This window comes from Pelodiscus sinensis, chromosome 2 (assembly GCF_052426305.1).
Source record: "Pelodiscus sinensis isolate ZL-2025 chromosome 2, ASM5242630v1, whole genome shotgun sequence".
NCBI lineage: Eukaryota > Metazoa > Chordata > Testudines > Trionychidae > Pelodiscus > Pelodiscus sinensis.
The window spans coordinates 129,602,741-129,624,280 of NC_143053.1; the positions used below are offsets into that span (position 1 = coordinate 129,602,741).

The following is a 21,540-nucleotide window of genomic DNA, read 5'->3' on the forward strand; positions in this document are numbered from 1 at the left end:
GTGTAGGACAGTGTTCACGGAAGTAAATTTAGATGTATCGAAAAAGTCTGTTTTGTCTATAGTAGCAGAGGGTTAGCCGTGTTAGTCTGAATCTGCAAAAGTGACGAGGAGTCCTGTGGCACCTTATAGACTAACAGAAGTGTTGGAGCATAAGCTTTCGTGGGCAAAGACCCACTTCATCAGAAGCATGTAGTGGAAATTTCCAGAGGCAGGTATAAATATTCAGGCCAGAATCAGGCTAGAGATAACGAGGTGGATCTTATCATGGAGGATGAGGCCCACTTCTAGTAGCTGATCTGGAGGTGTGAATTCCAAGAGAGGAGAAGCTGCTTTTGTAATTGGCTAGCCATTCACAGTCTTTGTTTAATCCTGAGTTGATTGTGCCAAACTTGAAGATGAACTGTAGCTCAGCAGTTTCTCTTTGAAGTCTGGTCCTGAAGTTTTTTTTTGCTGCAGGATGGCTACCTTTAGATCTGCAATTGTGTGTCCAGGGAGATTGAAGTGTTCCCCTATTGGTTTTTGTATGTTGCTATTCCTAATATCTGATTTGTGTCCATTGATTCTTTTACGTAGGGACTGTCCAGTTTGGCCGATGTTTATAGCAGAGGGGCATTGTTGGTGCATGATGGCATATATTACATTAGTAGATGTGCAGGAGACTGAACCAGTGACAGTATGGCTGATCTGGTTAGGTCCTGTGATGGTGTTGCTGGTGTATATATGTGGGCAGAGTTGGAATCGAGGTTTGTTGCATGGATTGGTTCCTGAGTTAGAGTTATTGTGATCATGATCTACAACCCATCCTGGACAATGGTCCCTCACTTTCACAGGCCTTGGGAGGCAGGCCAGTCCTCGCCCACAGACAAGCCGCCAACCTGAAGCATATTCTCACCAGCAACTATACACCACACCACCGGACCTAACCAGATCAGCCATACTGTCACTGGTTCAGTCTCCTGCACAGCACTCCACCATCTCTGTGCATCTAGAGCAGAGAGAATACATATGCACCAGCAGCAGACACAATTTTCTACACTCTGGGTCCTAGTAGCGGTCCTCCCACAGTCTGGCACCTGAGGCGGCCACCTCAGTTTGCCTCATGGTAAAGCCAGCCCTATGCAGAGATTTGGATTTTGAGCTGGGGATTGGGGTGCAGGGTCTGGAAGGGCATATGGGTGTAGGAGCGGGGCTTAGGGTTTTGACCTGGGACAGGGTTCTAGGAGGGGCAGGCAGAGGGTTGGGGGAAGAGAGGGACTGGGGTGCCAGAGGAAATCTCTGTTTGGGAGGTGTTTACCTAAATGGCTCCCGACCAGCAGTGCAGCAAGTCCCTCAGGTAGGCTCCCTGGCTTCCATGCCACCTCCCCACCTCTTAAAGCAACCAGCTATGGGGCCATGTGCTTCTCTGAGCACCACAAGCCAAGGTGGGGGGAGGTGCTTTATGCACAACCTCTGTGCATGGCCCAAGCAGCTCCCATTGGCCAGTTTCCAGCCAATGGGAGCTGAAAGATTGTGCTAGGTGTGAGGCAATGCGTAAAACCTCTGCCCCCACCCTGGCTCACATTCCTCAGATAAGTATGTTGCCTATGGAGCTGGCTGCTTTAAGTGGTGTGCAGGGGTGGGGCAGATAGGGAGCTTGCTCAAGTGTCCTAACACGTTACAGGTGGATCTGGCAGCTTGGCAGGCCGGATCTAGCCTGCAGGCTGTATTTTGTCCACTACTGCTATAAGGGTTGTTTATATTTGACTTATGTTTTTCTGTACTCCTATGGCTGTTTAAAAATGAACTCTGATTCCCAAATCCCAGGTGCTCTTTTAAAAAGCTTGAAGGGAGGTCTTAGGCATAGTAATGATTTTTTCTGTGTTAAGATGCTTCAAGTGGAGCATAGTCAATACACCAATTAGTAAAGGACACCATATTTTGCTCTGTCTTTGGGCATAAGCAAAAGAATAATCATTGGAAAAGAAGTTAAATCACCAAGTTGAGAAGTTGTAAGTGTTCTATTAGTATCCTGCTAGTGATACTGCTTCTCAGCACTGATGAACTAGCAAGTTAATAATCAACTCGGAGAGTTGGACCAGATTCTGAAATATTGTATTTATTTTAATGTAAATATGGAGTTTAATGCCACTGAAGACATTAGGGTTTGTGGGACTCAACGCCTTTGAACATGAGGCCATTTTTCCTTTGGTGTCTAAATATGGATTTGGGAACATAATTTTAATCACCATGTCTGAAAATATTGTGTGTGTGTATATATATACACACATACATTCATAAATTGCTTGTACAGTAATCCATTAAGGAGTAGTCTCAGGGCTGTTTCCTACTCTGGCATTCAGAGTGCAGAAGGTTGGGGTCCACAAATACTTTAAATACCTTGCCTCTAGGCTCCACTTACAATCCTCCCTGCCCCTCTCTGCGAGTCACAGATACACTGGCTCTGAGAAATAGAAAAATTACCACCATCAAGTGATTTAACCCTGAAAAATCAGGAGGGAACCCTTGCATTCCTTCCCCAGGGGTACCCCAAGCTCTGTTGACCCCAAAAGAGCTTGAAAACAGAAAAAAGAAAAACAAGCTGCAGGCTCTGGTATCCCAGAAAAAAATCCGCCATGCCCAGGGTATGCATCTGCTCTTCCGCTTTTTTTTTTCTTTCAGAAGAACAGACATGCTCTTTTAGAAGCCCTGTCTTCCTCCTTCCACAAGGAAAAAGGGCTCTTCTGAAAGAGGAGGATTTTCCGAAATTTGGTCCAGTGCAAATGGACCAAATTTCAGAAAAGACTCTTCCGACAAAACTATCAGAAAAAGGTACGCAAATTGAGGAGATAGATCCTTGTAGTCTAGTCATAGTCTCGGTAACCCTGAGCCAGCACTCCTCCGATCCATCACAAAGAGTAATGAGCCTTCTTATGTATGGAGTCTGCTCCATCATCATAAGCATTTATTTGTACTGAGAAGAACATTCTGTTTGTTCTCACAGTAGGTTTTCCTCCTTCTTAGAACAAAAGCATATCAGTTAAGTGAAAACTAGGAGAAAAAAATCTAATTTCCATGATTACTGTAATGTACCATTTATAAAATCTTGAACACTTTTTTAAAACAATAATAAAATCCAGTTATTGGATTGTCAACACCAACTGTATCAATCTGACAGCAGGTAACTGTTTCTAGTTTAACCATAATTGATACCAGTGGTAGAGACCTTGTATAAATCGATGAATGTCTGTGAATTCAGAAGAAGATTCACACATAATTCTAATTAATTCTGGCAGGTGCCTTCGAGCAGCTTCACAGCTGTCATAGATATGTTGCAAATTTGAAATAATGACCAGTTTGATTTCAGTAACTTTATACATATACTAGCATATTTACCTGGTGTTGCTCAGGTCCTTAACTCAAATAATTATTTAAAAAAAAATAAAAGGAAAATGTACATGCTTTTGTTAATGACTGTTTTTTTAAATGTCATGTTATTTTTTAAAATTAATGTTAGTCCAAATTTTAAAATGAGAAGTCCATCAAGTGTATTTTGTTTCTTCATCCCTATAAACTTTTATCATCTGCTATGCTTTAACAAAAAAGGACTATAGTCATTTTGGTTTCCAGCAACATTGTCTTTTATTTTTCAAACCTTAAGCTTTGATTTAGTTGTGCCAAAACTGAGCACTACTCCACATTTCTCAAGTTTCTCTCTTTTGTGTAAGTTTTATTAAAAAGTCATCCAATTCCAGGTTCATCCTATTTTTCTGGCTCATCTTTGTTCAATCTCTCAACATTCACTGAATTATGACAATTTTAGGACTGTATTTGATTTGGTGATTCTGTCTGTTTTCTGTTTGGTTTTATGAGAAGTAATCGCATTGCAGGCACAACCAAACCCTAACCTTGCTTTAAAGTATGATAAGAGGAAGTTATTTGCCCAATCTGGTGGCCCTACCTCTTACTGTTCAGAAGGATTCCTTGATCAAGCAGACAAACTGTCTAAAACAGAATGACATCATCAGGCTTTCCAGAGGGGGGTTGGCGAGCAGTGGGCGCAGCCTCCTAATACAGTATATAACCATTGTACATAGTATAATATATAGGAATAGAAAGTCAGAAAACTAACCTACAATGCTTAGGATCAGGCTGCCACCAGGAGAAGCAAAGAGGGTGATTGCCCTGTAACATGGTGATTCAAAGAGGCCCGGGAATCTCAGGTGCCACTGTTGCTACTGTGGTAGTGGCAGTGGCAGCAGTCGGAGCCAGAGTGCTATGTGTTCCGTGCAACTTTGACAGGGGGTGCTCTAGGCAGTGCCCCAGCCCTGCTCCTTCCACTAAAGGTTCCATCCCTTCCAGAAGCACAGAGCCGGGCTCCTCCCCACCTTGCCCAGGGGCCCGCAGAAGCTGTCAGTTTCCCTGCCTGTGATTCATGAGTAGCTCTTGTGTGCTGTAGATGAGTTTCATGGACATTAAAAATTAAATGGACTCAAAACAAGCCAAACCTATGTTTATAGAAAGGGGGGGGGCAGAATGTATAATGTTTTGCACAAAATGAACAGTGAAGCTAGACTGATGTGATTTGATTTACCGTTACCGCATATAATACTCTAGTATTCCAGTTGCAAATACTGTGAGTGATTTATAGGGCCTAATTCTTGATTGCTTTGTGCCATATATAATAATTTATGCCTGTGCATACTGGGTATAAATTACTGCTACTTATATGCTGTGTCATTTTCCTCACATTTTGTACAGGTATAAATTATGAGTGCAGTGCAGTGGAGAATCAGACTGGTAAATATTTTAGTATTCGTTTAAAAAAAAGAACATTACTATGAGGTTTTTTGTAACTATAATGTAAGTATTTGAGAGTGTACTGCATGAAAACGTTCTACATATTGCCCTTATTCCTCTTTCTATAAAATGTAGCTATTTTTATAGGTATATAAATATGAGCTTTGTCAGTATCTCAATCATTGTCCTCACATTCCCAGATGGTAACTGAGAAAGAGGATAGAATACTAGGACTGGAAGGGACCTCTACTGGTCATCATGTCCAGTATCCCGCACTCACAGTTGGATCAAGCAACATCTAGATCATCCCTGACTGATGTTTCTCTAACCTGTTCTTAAATATCTCTAATGATGGAGATTCCACAATCCCTCTAAGGTAATTTATCCCAGTGCTTAACCATATTGGAAGTTTTTCCTGATGTCCAATCTAAACCTCCCTTGCTGCAATTTAAGCCCATTGCTTCTTATCCTACCATCAGAGATTAAGAAGAATATTTTTTCTCCCTCCTTCTTGTAATACCCTTTTAGGTACTAGAAAGCTGCTATCATGCCCTCTCTTAGTCTTCTCTTTTCCAAACTAAACAATCCCAATTATTTCGGTCTTCCCTCATAGGTCATGTTTTCTAAACCTTTATTACTTTTTGTTGCTCTTCTCTAGACCTCCAATTTCTCCACATCTTTCCTGAAATGTGGTCCAGCATTGAACACAATACTGTAGTCGAGGGTTAATCAGCACAGAGTAGAGCCAGAAGAATTACTTTTCATGTTTTTCTTACATCACTCCCGTTAATCCATCCCAGAGTGATGCTTGCTTTTTTTTTGCAATAGTGTCACCCAAGCTGCCTTCCACTTTCAAATTCTCAACTATTTCCTCCCTATTTGTTAAAATCAAATTTAGAACAACCTCCCCTCAGTAGCTTTCTTCAGATTCTGAAATAATAATAATAAAAAAGGTCTTTAATACATTCCAAGACTTGTTGAATAATCTATTTCCTGCTGTGTTATTTTGCCAACAGATATCTGGATAGTTGAAGTTCCCATCACCACTAAGTTCTATGCTTTGCTTGATTTTATTAGTTGTTTAAAAATAGCCTCATCCACATCTTTTTCCTGGGTAGGTTATCTGTAATTGACCACTACCATGACATCATCCTTATTTCTGCCTTGTCTTTCCTTTATTCCTACTATTGCAGCCCATGCACCTCCCAATTTCCGACCCATCTCCTAGGTTTGACTTACTCATGGGCTTTGATCACTTGCCCGCATCAAACAGATTTTTAAGGCTCTCTTCACTTGGCTAGTCAGTCTGTGTCTAAATACTCCCTTTCCCTTTCCTCAGTAAGTGGACCCCCATCTCTGCTTAGCTGTCCCTCCTGGAACAGCATCCCAAGCTCAAGGAAGCCAAAGCCCCTCTGGCAACACCATCCTTGCAGTCAGGCATTCACCTCCACAATGCATCTGTCTGTGCCTGAGACCCTGTTTTTGACTGGAAGGATTGAAGAGAACAGCACCTGCACCCCAAACTCATTCTCACATACTCCCAGAGACCTATAGTCACTTTGGATCTGCTCAGGGTCACACCCTGCAGTATCATTAGTGCCCACATGGATGATTAGCATGGGGTAGTAGTCAGAGGACCAGACGATCTTCAATGATCCCTCCATAACGTTTCAAGATACATGCCTCTGGCAGGCAGCATAGCTCCAGTGATGCCATGTCAGGGCTACAGTTGAGTGCCTCTGTACTCCTCAGGAAGATTCACAGACTTATCCAAATGCATATCAGACTTCCATGCCCAGGTCTCCTGAATCATAGTCCAATACTCTATATAGACCAACCTTCCTATCTCCTATCTATACTATAGTTACAGAGCCAAATTCATTGTAGTAGTCTGAGGTATATACCTCAGTGCAAAATTTAACTTTGTGTTTCTTATTCATATTTAATTATTTATTTTATTAACTGTGTTACCAAAATAGTACACGTGATATGAATAATAGCTTGTAATTGGGTAGTTGCTGGGCTGGTGATCCATGAATTCTAGCTAAACTTAGTGACATAGCACTAGTAAGTGGCAAGGAGACATGACTTGTTAACTGTTGAAAGTGATATAAAAGACTTATTGGTAAGGTTTTCTCTAAATTTAGTAATTCTAGTTCTTAAGGCATTCATTGTGAAACTTCAAAGTTAGGCAACTTGATATTAACTGTACCAAATTTGCAACTGCATGTGAGGGAGAAAAGTTGCCATCTCCAACAATCCTACATGCAGGGACTATCACACTGGTATTAAATTACAAGGTAAAATATCCACATAGTATTTTACTCATTTTCCTCTTTCACTTTTTCCTTATTTTGCTTGAATAAGTTGCCTTCTATGTATCTTCTGAAAGTTGATTTCACACTATTTGCAATAATTATTTACTAAAAATATATGAAAGGATTCAGGCACACCTGATCATTTTGTTAAATAATCTTGAAGTGTTTGTTTCCAGTGTTCACTATTACAATCATGTACATAAGGAGCCATCTAATCATTATTTGGTCAAGGATATAACCTTTCCAACAAACTCTGGTGTTGTCTACACTTAAACCAAGCAGTGCTTTAGCAAAGACACAAAGACACTACCTTTGCTGACAGGAAGGGTCCTCCCTTTACGGAAAGTACTCCATCTCCTCCAGAAGTGATCATTAGTTTGATGGGAGAGATCTCCCATACATTTAGCATCATCTAACCAGGGGTTAAGTTGGCTTAACTGTCTGTCTCAGGGGTTTGGATTTTTATGCCTTTGAAAGATATAGCTATACTTATCTATTTTCCGAGTGTAGACTGGCCTACAGTTATGCAGCTTTGGAAAACAGTCTTTATTACATATTTTTATTGTCCTATGCAATGGGAGAATAATGGTAGTACAATCAATTTGAGCACATTATGCAAATGCCACAAGTCAGCTGTTTTACATAGAAGTAATTACTAGCTAGCAAGCACATAATCCACAAAACCAGAAATAAAAGCTAATTCATTCCATTTATGGATATCAGTTCCATTTTTATGACTATTACCAACAGAGAAGTCCATATATTAGTATAAGCCACATGAATATTCAAGGTTATTTGCTTCAGTTGTCAGTATCCCATGTAACTAAAGCAGGTCATACTACAGGAAGAAGGTATGTTAAAATACATGCAAAATTATGCAAGGACTTTGCTAGCTTATTGATATTATATCATCATTATGTATTTAAATAGTTGAAGTCATGTTTTAATAGTTTTAATGTGCATTGTTGATATAAAGTAAAGAACAAGATGAACAAGGTGATAACACAGTGACCATGAAAAAGATAATTGTGACTTTTGTCAAAATGCTGCCAATATTCTGCACATTTCACAGATTTTATTGATGCAAATGTATTTTACAGAATCTGTGTTCAGTTACAGAACTAAAGACATAAACTTCATTTCTCCTTCAAATTCCATTTCACTTCATGATAGGCTAGCATTAATTTTAGAAGCAGTCAGTAATAAATGTATATCCTTAAAGAGAAGATAGCATACATTGTAATTTAGAGTTGTATTCTGGACTGAATAAAATTGGTCACTTTTTTTTCTTTTCTTTTAAAAGAATAAAATATGGTTAAGAGAGTAATAAAGTATTTATTTCTTTTTTTCATTTCCAAAGACCTAGCATTCAGGAACTAGCTAATATTTTCTTCCAGTTAATCAGAATAAAGTATGATGGTAATAAACACATTGGCTATGTCTACATTGGTCCCTTTTCCGAAAGGGGCATGCTAATTTTACAGGTCGTAATAGGGAAATCTGCGGGGGATTTAAATATCCCCCGCGGCATTTAAATAAAGATGTCCACCGCTTTTTTCCGGCTTTTAGAAAAGCCGGAAAAGAGCGTTTACACTAGCCCCGATCCTCCGGAAAAAAGCCCTTTTCCAGAGGATCTCTTATTCCTACTTCTAAAAGCCGGAAAAAAGTGGCGGACATCTTATTTAAATGCCGCGGGGGATATTTAAATCCCCCGCGGATTTCCCTATTACGACCTGTAAAATTAGCATGCCCCTTTCGGAAAAGGAGCCAGTGTAGACGCAGCCACTGACTTTATGGATAAATGAACATGTCATGTTCAGATTCAGCTCCTCTTTTCTTAAGATTTAAGCAAACTTTTCAATCTTTTAAATAGTCCATGTCTTCTATGATATTTAGTGGTACCAACTACTTTATAGAGCTAATTCCACAAGAAAGAAGACGTACAAATCTTCATTGTGTGGCCCAATACATCAGCAGATGGTGAGAAACTAAATAAAACATTACTATTTGGTAATTTGTATTATTACAATTGTGGAATCTTTTTTAGTTCTTTAATATTGTATTTAGAATACTATTGAATGAATGTATATACCTAAGTTACGTATATGGGAGAGTTAAAACAGAGACAGGGAATTTGAAATCTAGTTTGTAAAATAAGTTAAAATTAATTGAGTGAGCATTCTGTCATTTTCTTTTACATTTTTTGTTTTGTTTTGGGTTTTTTGGTGATTTAACACTCACATTTTCCTCCATTTAAAACAGGTTTTTCTGTCTCCTGGTTCTGTGTGAAAGGCACAGAGGCAAAAAATATGGGAAATAAAGGGGCAAGGTCTAATACCTATTGAAGTCAACATAAGTCTTTCCATATCCTTCCATGATTATTTGACTTGGCCCTAATTAATGGATTATTGAAGGAAAGAGTGAATATTGAAAATGCAGAGATTGATGTGCTTCCAGTGAAAGCTCTGTAACATTGGGCGACTGTGATTCAAATTACAATCACATCTCTGGTCTTCACTTTATGTTTGAATAAACAATTAACTCAAACTGACACTCCTCCAAAGCTGCCAAGTTCTGTTATAGGTGGGTTGGTGGGTTTGTTTTGAGTTCTATATTAAAATTCTACCATTGTCCTGCTGTGTGACATTGGGCAAGACTCTTCATCACATCAGCCTCTTGCTGATGATGTGAAGACAGGCATCATATTCTTCTCACTCTTACAATTGGTTTATCTCTATTCATCATTTCCAGGCAATCTATGCAAGAGAAATGATTTAGGGGTTATTAGACAGTTGTCTGAATACAAGCTGTCAGTGCAATTCTTTTGTGGCAAAAAGGTAAATGTTGGATGTATCAAAAGGAGATTATCAAGTGGAAGCAGAAAAATGATCTTGCCTTTGTGCATGGCATTGGTAAGATCACCACCAGAATACTGTGCCCAATTCTGATGTCCACACTTCAAGAAGGATGTGGAATTACTGGAAATCAATGGAGGGACCCATTACAATGTTTTCAGCTTATCAAAAAGAGTGAGAGTGACTTGAACATTATATGGATGAGTGGGAAGCAGAGGGAGGTTAAACTTTGCTGGCAAAAACACTTTAAGATCCAGTGGCTGGATGTTGAGCTTAGACAAATTTAGCCTTGAAACAAGATGCCTGTGTTTCAACTTCATCTGGAGCAGCAGAAACTGGCCACACCTGAAGATGGGATTCTCTAGGCAGAGTAGAGCAGTGTTCTGAGGTGGTACAGAGAATCTGGTTGGTTGGTTGTTGGGCTGATTTGATATTTGGGTAATGGGTCTCTCTCTTATGCTCAAGTGTCTTACTAATTGCCAGATTTGGGGTTGGGAAAGAATTTCCCCTCAGATCAGTTTGTCAGGGATCAGAGGGGTTTTCAACTTTCACTGAAGTGTGGGGTGTCCTTTGGTTTCCAGCACTGGTTGACTCCTTAGTCCCTCCTGTTCTTTGTCTATGGCACACACAGCTTAGTTTTCTGAGGTTTGAAATGTTTTGTCCTAACTAAAATCCTTACTACAGAAGTATCTGGATCAAATTTAATGACCTGTGATATATAGCTGATACTTCCCTCTGGCCTTTAACATTTTTTATAGAGCTTCATAGATTTTGAGACGTTAATGAAAGCTGGCATTCTATTTTGTATGGTCCAAACGATGGCTTTTTAAATAAATGGCTGATGCAAGCCTATATGGCTCATCAGTGGTTTGGTGCATTATCACAGTTGCTCCCATATAGATCTTTCATCAGGAAGGTGGAAATGCTGATTTTAGAGTGTCAGCTGTGACTGGTACATAGCACTGTGAGAAAGGGAAATTTTATTTTGCTGATATCAGTAATGAAAACACTACTATCATATATAATATTTCAACCAGCTTTTCATATTAAGATCCCTTTTTTACCTTTGCTATCTTACTGTGGTTTCACTAATTCTGCCTTCTTAATGTAGAACGGAAAAGTGAAGATATTGTGCAAACATAATAATCAGCACTAGACAGTATGGGCAGGTGAAGAAGTTAATTAATAAATTAGCAAAGAAAGACTGCTGTATTTATGAATCTTCAAATTCTAAGCATAATCTGTTTTCTCATTTCCAAATGAGTCTTTTTAGAAAACATGGCATTTAATTGCTTTGTATTATAACAAAAGCAACACCCTCATAAGGTTGATGTTGTGCAGGGGCACAACTTATTTATACTTTTATAGTACAAAATTTCATGTTGAGATAGGTGCTTGGGATCCCATAACAGCAATATGTGCTTCCTGTAGATGTGTTATTAAAATGAAAAAGATGCACTTGTAGGGCACAAGCATTGTAAATCAAAACCTCATTTTGCTTAAATATTTTTCTTGATCTATGCTTTGTAATTTTTTTCAAACTATATTATTCTGTCCTCAAAACAAGGCCATCTGGATGCTAGTGAGTGATGACCCTATGCCAAATGTTTAAAAATCAACTTAATAAGCGACTGTTTTATTTTTACACACCGGTAGCCAATTTGTTGAAAAACCTGGCATCTGGACTGGAACCTCTACTTTAAATGATATCTGCATGTGGCCCACCATAATAGAGAAAATGGTTCTGTTGTGCAGGGAGAGATGGGGAAGGAAAGTGCGTGTCTTTTATCAGGATGGTGGGCAGTGTACTCAAAGTCTTACTTTATTCTCATTCAAAAAAGTGACTAAACTGTCATTGATTTCAATGGTACAGGATCAGTTCCTAAGATTGTAAGCTCTGCAAGGCAGGGAATTTTTTTGTTATGTGTGTGAACAGTGAACAAAGAGGCCCCAAGCTCTGCTTGTGGCTTTCAAATGTTATCACAATCCAAATGATGATGATATGGAGCACAGCCTTCCAGAAGATTACACAGTGGGTGTGCAGTGTGTATGTTTGGAGTCAGATCTGTTACTTGCAGCTGCAGGAGGGGCAGCACAGATGTGGAAATCTTGCCTCCTAGATAACATGAGCATTCAGACTTAGCCCCACACTTTGTATTTGATTTGGCCCTTAATGTGAGATTGCTCTGATGAGAACTTTGTTACATATAATTTCTTCAAGGAAATGAGCATATATCTTCTGTATCAAGTCTAAAGAACAGTTTTATTTCCTGTGTTAATGGAGTTACAAGCAGTAGTTTTGCACGTTACTATTTAACTAGAATATTTTCCCTTAAAACTTGGATATGCATTTTCTTGCAAACTAATTTTCTCCACACTCATTAGCCAATCAATGCAACCACCTGCCTCTAATTTAATTCTCAGGAAACAAAACCACAGTTAATTTATATAATAAGTTCCATGAAGAAAATGGGTCCTTATAGTAATTGACTTATTGTCCTTTGTAAATTAGATTTCATTATTTCCCATTGTTAAATATGGATCATTTTATGGTGCTAATATTACTAAAGTAATAAACAAACATATGATAATTAATTTAGGATTAACTAATCTAATTTCAAATGGCTATCAGTGCACAGTGACTTCATTAGTGAACATGTAGTTTCTTTATAGCTGTCTTTTCAAGTATAGTTAAGATTCATTATCTTTTAGTAAGGTTGGTATAATATGTTAGCTTAGCCAAGCTAATTTGTAGTGCAGGTTCTCTGTTCCTCACTGAGTGAAACATATTATTTTCCCTATAAAAGAAATTCAGAGATTTATTTTTATCATAAATTTTGAGTATTAAGGCTGATTGTTTTTAACAAGCAATCACTCCATTAAAAAAAAATCACAAAAATGACAGTCCCCAGCTTGTATTCTGATATCCCTGTGCTATTTTATTTATGAAGTTTCACACCCTAGTTGTGAGTTCAGAGGTAAGGCTTTTTGCAAATAAAAATACTTTTTTATATCAGGCATATTTCCTAATCTATTTTTTCACATGTAGAATAAGACTATTAAGACAACTAACTTCAAGATTGTGTTGTAAATCCATGAAAATCAGAATTCAGACAGCAATGGAAGCAGGTGTTCTATGCGGCCCAGAAGATCTTCACCTCAAGAACTGTGATTATGTAATTATTCAAATCTGATTTTGGACTCAAACAGACATGAGGAGTATCTATTGTGTAGAGCAGGACACATGGGTGAGATTCATTGATGCCTTGACAGTCAGGATTACACCATATGAACACGATTATTTTTCAATGGTTTCAAAGGTATTATGCCTCTGTAAATCTTGGGCTCTAAGGGTCTTGGGAAGGACATGCAGAGGGGCTTGTTATACCAGTTGAACAAACATCACCATAGTTTCTCCACGGTATCCTTGTCAGTTAGCTTGCTCTTCATAACCTGTAGCCAAATTATGGATGCTTTCTCTATACTATAGTTATAACTTTTGTGTGTCCTCTCTCTACACTGCAGCAGTATAAGAGATGGCCATAGTTTGGCATCAAAGATAAATATTGGTAGAACTAGAGATATAGAAATCATAGGTCTTCATGGATCAATAAAAGTATGATATGCATTATATACCATTATATGCAGCTCTTTAATTCCCTCATTCTATTACACTCAACTCTCCACTTTGCTCTGGGTATTTCCCCCTATTTCTTACAAATACGTGGGGCTGGTTTACACTACCACTAAAGCTATTGAACTTATGTCACTCAGGGGTGTGGAAATGACACTCCCTACCCAAATGACATAAGTTACTTGGACTTAAAGCAGTGTCCATATTGCACTGTGTGGGTGGGAGATGCTCTCCTGCAACACTGTTTCCATCTCTTGTGGAGGTGAAGTAATAATGCTGTCCCATTGGCTTAGCATATCTTCACCAGATGCATTGCAGCCCAACAGCTGTGCCATTGTAGTGCAGTGGTGTAAACTTACTGAAAAAGAAAGTGCTTATGTTCATCTAGAGGACATTAATTTAGCAACCAAATTTTGATACCATTCTATTGGAATAGTCTTGGAAAGAGCGGACACAATAGATAGCAAGCCATTAACTAATCAACCAACCAACCAAAAACACTGCAATACTAAAGATGGCTCAAGTCATAGAGGATATTTTTTCTCTTGGTTATTTGTGCACAGGAAGATATTATATAAGGACTACAAGATATACTCAGCATTGTTTTTCTTCATTTAAATCACTGTGCACAGGATTGTGGGGTGGGGCTTGTGATAAGGGGTTCAGCATGCATGCTACCCCAGAGATAGAGGACAACTCCAGACCTCTCTTACCATAGCAGTTTGAAGACAGAGGAGAAGTGCCAGTCCATGGCCACTGCTGCTGTAGTGAGCACATGCAGGTGAGGGGTGCATGTGCCACCGGCTTGGGGACAGGAAGACATACAGGCAACAGACACACAAACAGACACACTCTATGAAATATATAGTAGGTAGCTTTCCCTTTCTTCACCCATGCCCCTGCTGGTTATAGGTGTCCCAGTCCCCATCTCTGGCCTCTTGCTGCCCCTCTGTGGTCATTCTGTAGTATAACTCCCTTCCTCGCCTCCCTGTCCGGCGATTTGCGCATGTGCAGATTGTTCTGTGCATGCGCAGATCGCCTGAACCCAGCTCTTCCGGGTTACAATCTACTCGCCAAAGGCAAGTAGATTGTATTATTTGTCAAGCCCTGGCTATGCTGATGTAACCCGTGGTGTAGACACAACTGGGTCAAAAGAAGAATTCTTCTCTTGACCTACCTACTGTCTCTCATGGAGGCAGATTAGCCTTTTTGATGGGAGAACACCTCCCATTGGCATAGGTAGTATCTACACTGAAGTGCTGCAATGGAGCAGGTGCAGAACTTCACCTGTGTTGCTGTAGCAATTTAAGTATAGACAGTCCTGTAGAAGCCCAAGGACAGAAATTGATGGTTTCTGGGTATAAAGGAAAATTTAGAGATAGTTGATTTCATTTACAGGGAGGACACTGTATGAAACACTTTCGGACTTATAGGTGGAAAAGGTTTATCATTTCCAATGCAAGGCCTTTGTTACAATGAAGTCCACTTTAAACAAACATACAACTAATAAAGCCTCCCTAGATTTGGATGTAGTATATTTTTCTGAGTATATTTAAGCAAGGTTCTGCTTGAATTAGACAAGATGGCAAAGGACAGCAGAGAGGAGACATTATCCCCATTTTGTTGACAAGCTACAAAAGCTTGCCTAGTGCCACACAGTGAAATCTTTGATGGTGAGAAATTGGATCCAGATCTCCTGAGTCACAGCCCAGTGCCTTAACCATAAGACTGTTGCTTATCTATGTGGTGGCATGCTGTTAGGTGGGAGCTCTTGGAGTTAGGCAGAATGACTCTCACAGATCAAGAATGTGCTGCTGCTGTACCATCCTTTGACAGAGGACAAGACACACTCTATCATGTAAAGTGTCTGTCCTTCTTGCCTGTAAAAAATGGAGGTTAAGGATTAAACCCAAAAACTCATTTTTGCCTCCTCTGGAGAGTCTAGTGCCAATAGGCCTGCTAGAATTTTTTGACCAAGTGTTGAATAAAAAAACAGATAAAGTGTGAGAGATTTAGAATGTAGATGACATTCCACAGCAGATGTATGCAGTTGTATGGCAGATCCTATTTCGGCCCTACTAAACTACTTGACAATTTCGCATTTCTATAATCAGTAAAAAAATTTTTTTCAACTTTCAGATCAAATATAAAGTGATTTTTTTTTTGTTCCTGGTTCAAAAAGAGTGAGACTTGGTCAAATTATTTACGTAACCAGGACCTGTCATGCAGTGATAGACAGATTGAAGCAGAATCTTTCTATTCTATTGTTCCCTAAATGTTCTGATATGTCATTATCCAACAAAAATGAGATGCTTTAAATGTCAGCACATTAAAATGAATGATTTGCATAACATCTTGTTTTTAAATTCATTGGTATGGGAGGAAGAGAGATATTATATCTATTTGGAATATAATTGATGAAGAGAGTAATTAAAAAATAAAAGAAAAAATCGCATAACTCCACATAATTCAAATATCAAAATCAAGGACTCTTAATCTACACCAGCCCAATTTAAAAGGCTTTTTACTCCAGAATACCATACAATCTTAGCAGAATTTAACAGCAAACTGAAATAAATAACAAATCAGTGAAAGATTTACTTGCTATTTAGTCTCAATCGATGTCAAATTAAGCATAAGCTTTTATAATCTCTTTAAAATATTTGACTTCTACAAACAAAGTGGACTTAAATCAATGCTGCTTCAGTGCATGCTGCCAAGAGTATGTTTACTGAAAGAAGGAAAGAGACCACATAGTTAATGCATATTCACAAGTTTCTCTTCATCTTCAAGTTATAGGGATCCTTTCTTCCCTTGATGTGAGATTAGAACTCCGATTCACATTAATATGGCTTGAACAGTTTATAATGTCAGTTCTGCTGGAAATTTCCCCTGAAATATACTCACAGTAGCATGTTTGCATTCAGGCAAGCCACAATTTTTTAACCAAGATGGATCTGTGGAAATGCAGCTGGATTCTTTCAGCTACTCAGTGTGTCCCTTTTTATCATAAGGGAAACTGGGGTTTTGTCTGGCAACTGAACAACAAAACTTTTATCATTCACAGATGCTTACTGTCTCACACAAAAGACAAAAGTTTTGCCACAGCAAGTGTCAGTGTAAACATTGTCGGAAGGAGCACTCTACTTTGGACAATGAGAACCCTGCTTGTAAGGGGTGGGAAAGGACCATTAACAGTGTTTACACTGCCCAGCTTTAAGCAACATGAAGGTCTCACTAAAAGTTGTGTAGTCTATACCAAGCCTGGGACTTCAGATATTTGGTGCCAGAAGAAGTCCATATGAACAGCTCTGCCAATTAGGAAAATCTTTTCCTCCCTGGTGAACTTGCAGTCATCTTTTGTGTAGCTCTGGCATCTCTGGATAAGCCAGCAGGGTTTATATGCTGTTGTGCATTTGATTAAAAATGTGAAATTCAGTTGCAGATCTTTTGCGTGCCAGATACATAGATAAGGTTGGTGCCCTTTCTTTGTTTCCATATACTCCTTTCCATTGCACAGCTTGAGTCATGGAAGTCAATTTTCCTTGATTGGAATTGTGTAAGTGAAAGAAAAAATGTTTTAACTGGTACTAGACCTTTACATGTGTAGGAGTCTGCCTTTCAGCTCATAGGGGTAGATGTGAGGCAGCTGCCATTTTGTTGCTGGCACAGAGCAAATGATGTTGTTCTCTCTCTCTCTCTCTCTCTCTCTGACATTTTTATTTTCTCTGTCATTTTCTCTGTAGCTGCCTTAAACTGCTCTTGCACAAGGCAGGGAGACTCCTGCATGTTTCAAGGTGCAGGGCACACACAACAGAATGGCATTTGGAATCTTACGCTCCCCTCAGGATCAATAGACAAAGAGTCCATTGTTCTCTCACAACAACTTTTCTCTGACAAACTTATTATTTCTCCAACAAGTGTCTCCTGAGGTATGAAATGAAACTCAATGGCACACTGGTGGTTAATATGTATAGAAACTATACAGGGAGTTGTGTATACACACTTAAAATATGCTTTAAAGCAGGAGCTGGCAATAGGCAGCCCATGCTATGTTTGGCCAGTTTTGCTGCTGGTGGGCTGCCAGATGCTTTGTTTGCTTGAGGATCTGTAGGTAGGGCCACTCACAGCTCCCGCTGGACATGGTTCACCATTCCTGGCACTGTCCAATGGAAGCCAGCAGCATGGGTTGGGCTACTGCTTCCCACAGATCCTGTTGATGGGGAACAGTGAACCGCAGCCCTAGTAAGTGCGAGTGCCTGGCTATACCTACCAATGCTGAGGTCAAGTGAGTTGAAGGACCTGGGGCTCGGGCAACTGCCACTCCTGCAATAGCAGAGATGTTGACGGGGAGCCCCAGGCCCTTTTGAATCACCAGACCACAGGGCAACTGCCTGCATTGCCTGCCCCCATTGGCAGGCTCAGGTAAACAAAGCATCTGGCAGCCCTCCAGTAGTGAATCGCATCCAACCCGTAGGCTGCTTATTGCCTACCCCTGCTCTTAAGCCTGTATAAAGGCAGAGCTGGCAAACAGGTTTTCTCTCTGACAAAGCATGTTTATTCATCTATACCTATCTGTTCTGAGAGTTAAGCATTGTAAAGTCAACACAGTTGGAAGCTCCAATTACATATGAAATTTAACAAGAAAAACAAGTTGGGGGATTATGAAGCAAATAGAAATATTGGAAGACAGATTGGAGCCAGAACCCCAAGAAGGGAATCGTGGGGGGGGGGGGGGTCAGCCTGTTTTATGGGGAGAAAACAATGATTATTTCAAAATAGAGGTGACACAAAAAGACACTTTGTCATCCATTCACAGAGAAAACTCCTTGAAAGGTTGGGATATTCATGGAAACTTGTATACTGGTAATAACCAAAAACCAGTGACTCTGTCAAAGGCTGAATACTTGAGTGAAAATCTACTTTTTTAAATAGGAAAGCTAACTATTGGTAAGTGTAGATCTGGAATTTCATGCTATTCCTTTTGTTTATATGTATCCTATTGTTCTTGTTATCTTGCTCGTTAGCATTTAAACATTATTCCTTGTTAATAAATGTAAGTTCATTTTCACTCTAAGTAGATTCCAGTTCTGTCGTGTTTTAAAAGGGGTCTATTCTAAATTGTTGTAGTCAAACTCTGCATATACTTTTTTGTCAGTGACAGCTAACCTGATCATTTCAATGAGTTTCCATAGATAGGGCTGGATCCTACTGAGGGACTGCTTTAGAGACTCCAGGGCTGCTGTGTGCTGATTACTAGGCTGATTTTAAAGAGTGACATCTGCAGAGGCCTGGAAGGCAGTATTTCTGTGGCCGGGGGCTGTGGCTTTCAGGGAGCTGAACTACAGCAAGCACAAACAAACCTGCTTAACACTAAGGGGATGTAGGGCTGAGGTGCCTCACGATCTTGTCATAACACAATTTCTCTTCAGGTATCTACATAGCTACAAAGGTTCCAGCCCTGAATTTCAAGATCATTGATTTACTTCTACTACTTTATCTATAACTCTCAGGGTATGTCTACACTACCACCCTAGTTCGAACTAGGGTGGTAATGTAGGCAACCGGAGTTGCAAATGAAGCCCGGGATTTGAATTTCCTGGCTTCATTTGCATAAAGCCGGGCGACGCCATTTTTAAATGTCCGCTAGTGCGGACTCCGTGCCGTGTGTAGCCGCTTGGCACAGAGTCCGCACTAGCGAACTTTTAAAAATGGCGGCGCCCGGCTTTATGCAAATGAAGCCCAGGAAATTCAAATCCCGGGCTTCATTTGCAACTCCGGTTGCCTACATTAACCACCCTAGTTCGAACTAGGGTGGTAGTGTAGACATACCCTCAAAGGGGTAGCTGTGTTAATCTGTAACTTTAAAAAATGAGTAGTCCTGTAGCACCATAGAGACTAACAAATATATATATAGTATTATGAGCTTTGGTAGGGTTATATTTTTGTTAGTCTCTAAGGTGCTACAGGACTACTTGTACTTTATAGTGCTTTTAATCAGTAGATCTCAAAGCACTTCGATGTCTTTACTGTATTTATCCTCATCAATATTATTTCTCCCTTTTTTATGTAACTGTGGCGGGCCCCTCCCACCTACTCTCTTAAGTCCAAGGCCCTGTGGCCTGAGTCCAAAGCATAGTCCGCATCCGGCCCTTCAAGACAAGGCCAAGGCCCTCCAGCCTGGGTCCATAACACAGTTTAAGGTTGTAGCAGGGCCGCACCCCAGATAGGGGGACCCAGGCCCACACTACTCCATCGGGTCTTGGCCCAGGGCCCTGTGAGCGACCGGGCAGCGGGTCACTACCTCGGTGGGACAATCCGGCCGAAACACGCCGAGGTTCTCTGGGTAGGAAAGGAGGCTCCCGCTCCTGCCCAGGCTTCCTAACTGGTTCTCTGGGGTTCCTTTCCCTGTACTTACCCCGCTTGCTGCGACCTCTGGGCTGGCGTCTCCTTAGCAGGCAGTCCCTGGGTCGCCCCAGCTCGCCTCCGCATCCCCTCCGGCCTCTCCTGGAGTCTCCGGCAACAGCTGTGCGGGAGCCCCCTTCACAGGTACTTCTCCTCTGGTTGTCTCCCCTGACTGGGTCCTTCCCCAGGCTTTTGTAGTGGAGCTACAGCCCAGGCATGCTTCGTAGAGATGTGGGGAAGGGGACCTCTGCAGCCAGGTAACTCTGGCTGGACCCTCCCTGCAGGTTCAGTGTGGGGCTGCCTCACCCCATCACAGTACAGGCAGTTCCCGGGTTACGTACAAGATAGGGACTGTAGGTTTGTTCTTAAGTTGAATCTGTATGTAAGTCGGAACTGGCATCCAGATTCAGCCGCTGCTGAAACTGACCACCAGTTCTGACTTACATACAGATTCAACTTAAGAACCCCGGGCGTCCCCAAGTCAGCTGCTGCTGAAACTGATCAGCAGCTGATTCCAGGAAGCCCGGGGCAGAGCAACTCTGCCTCGGGCTTCCTGTAGTCAGTTCTGGTCAGTTTCAGCAGCAGCTGACTTGGCGACACCTGGGGCAGAGCAGCTGGGGTGCTGCTGGGTTGCTCCTGTAGTGCCTAGAGCGGCTCTGTGGGACCAACCGGCAGCGCCCCAGCTGCTCTGCCACAGGCGTCCGGAGAAAAGCCTAGTCTGCTGGGGGGGAGGCGTACTAGCTGCGCCCCCCCTCCCACCCCAGCAGACCAGGAAGATGCGGGCTGCTGCCGGCTTCCCCGAGACTTTGCAAAGCCACGGGGGAGGGGGGGGGGCTCGGGCAGCGAGGCAGCCTAGGCACGCCTGGGTTGCTCTGCTGTCGGCTTCCCCGAGGCTTTGCAAAGGGGCTGCCCCGCTGCCCGAGCCCCTCCGTGGCTTTGCTCCGCGTCTTCCTGGTCTGCAGACCAGGGAGACGCGGAGAAAGCTCCGGAGTACATGGGCGGCAGTACCTCGAGGTCCCGCAGTCCGTGTCCTCCGGGGCAAGCCCCATTAGTAACTGCAGATCCGACATAAGTCGGATCCGCGTAAGTCGGGGACTGCCTTTAACTCCCTTTTTTTCTCCCCGGGTTACTCGGGAGCAGGTCACACTCACAGGTGTGCCTGGGTGCCTTATGGTTTTAACCCAAAAGGAGATCCTGAGCACCCCAGTAGTGATGGTGTTTAGTTGACGAAAACCCTATCCACCTCCTTGCTGCAGTCCCTTGCTCATAATGAATGTACAATGGCGGTGCCTCCACCTGGCTGGCCTTGTACACACTCACTGGTGTGCCTTGAGAGCCTCCAGGAATATACTCATTCCAGCTATAATCTGGATCTAATTCCAGAACAACTACAAATCATATACATTTAATAGACTACATTAAAATAAACAACCTTTACTTAACAGGGTTTAACAGATTAACATTGAATAGCATTAACAAAGTGCACACAATAATTGGGACTTATATTTCTAACATTTGTACTGCCAATATTGATCCCACCCCAGAGTGTGCA

The 21,540-nt window shown here is 41.1% G+C and overlaps 1 protein-coding gene and 1 long non-coding RNA gene across 2 annotated transcripts in view; one reads left to right on the forward strand and one right to left on the reverse strand.

Annotated features, from left to right (window-relative positions):
• Positions 1 to 21,540, reverse strand: part of LOC112547755 (uncharacterized) — a 35,726-nt gene that overhangs the window by 13,833 nt on the left and 353 nt on the right. The window lies entirely within an intron of this gene.
• CDH12 (cadherin 12) overlaps positions 1 to 21,540 on the forward strand; it is a 259,798-nt gene that overhangs the window by 6,391 nt on the left and 231,867 nt on the right. The window lies entirely within an intron of this gene.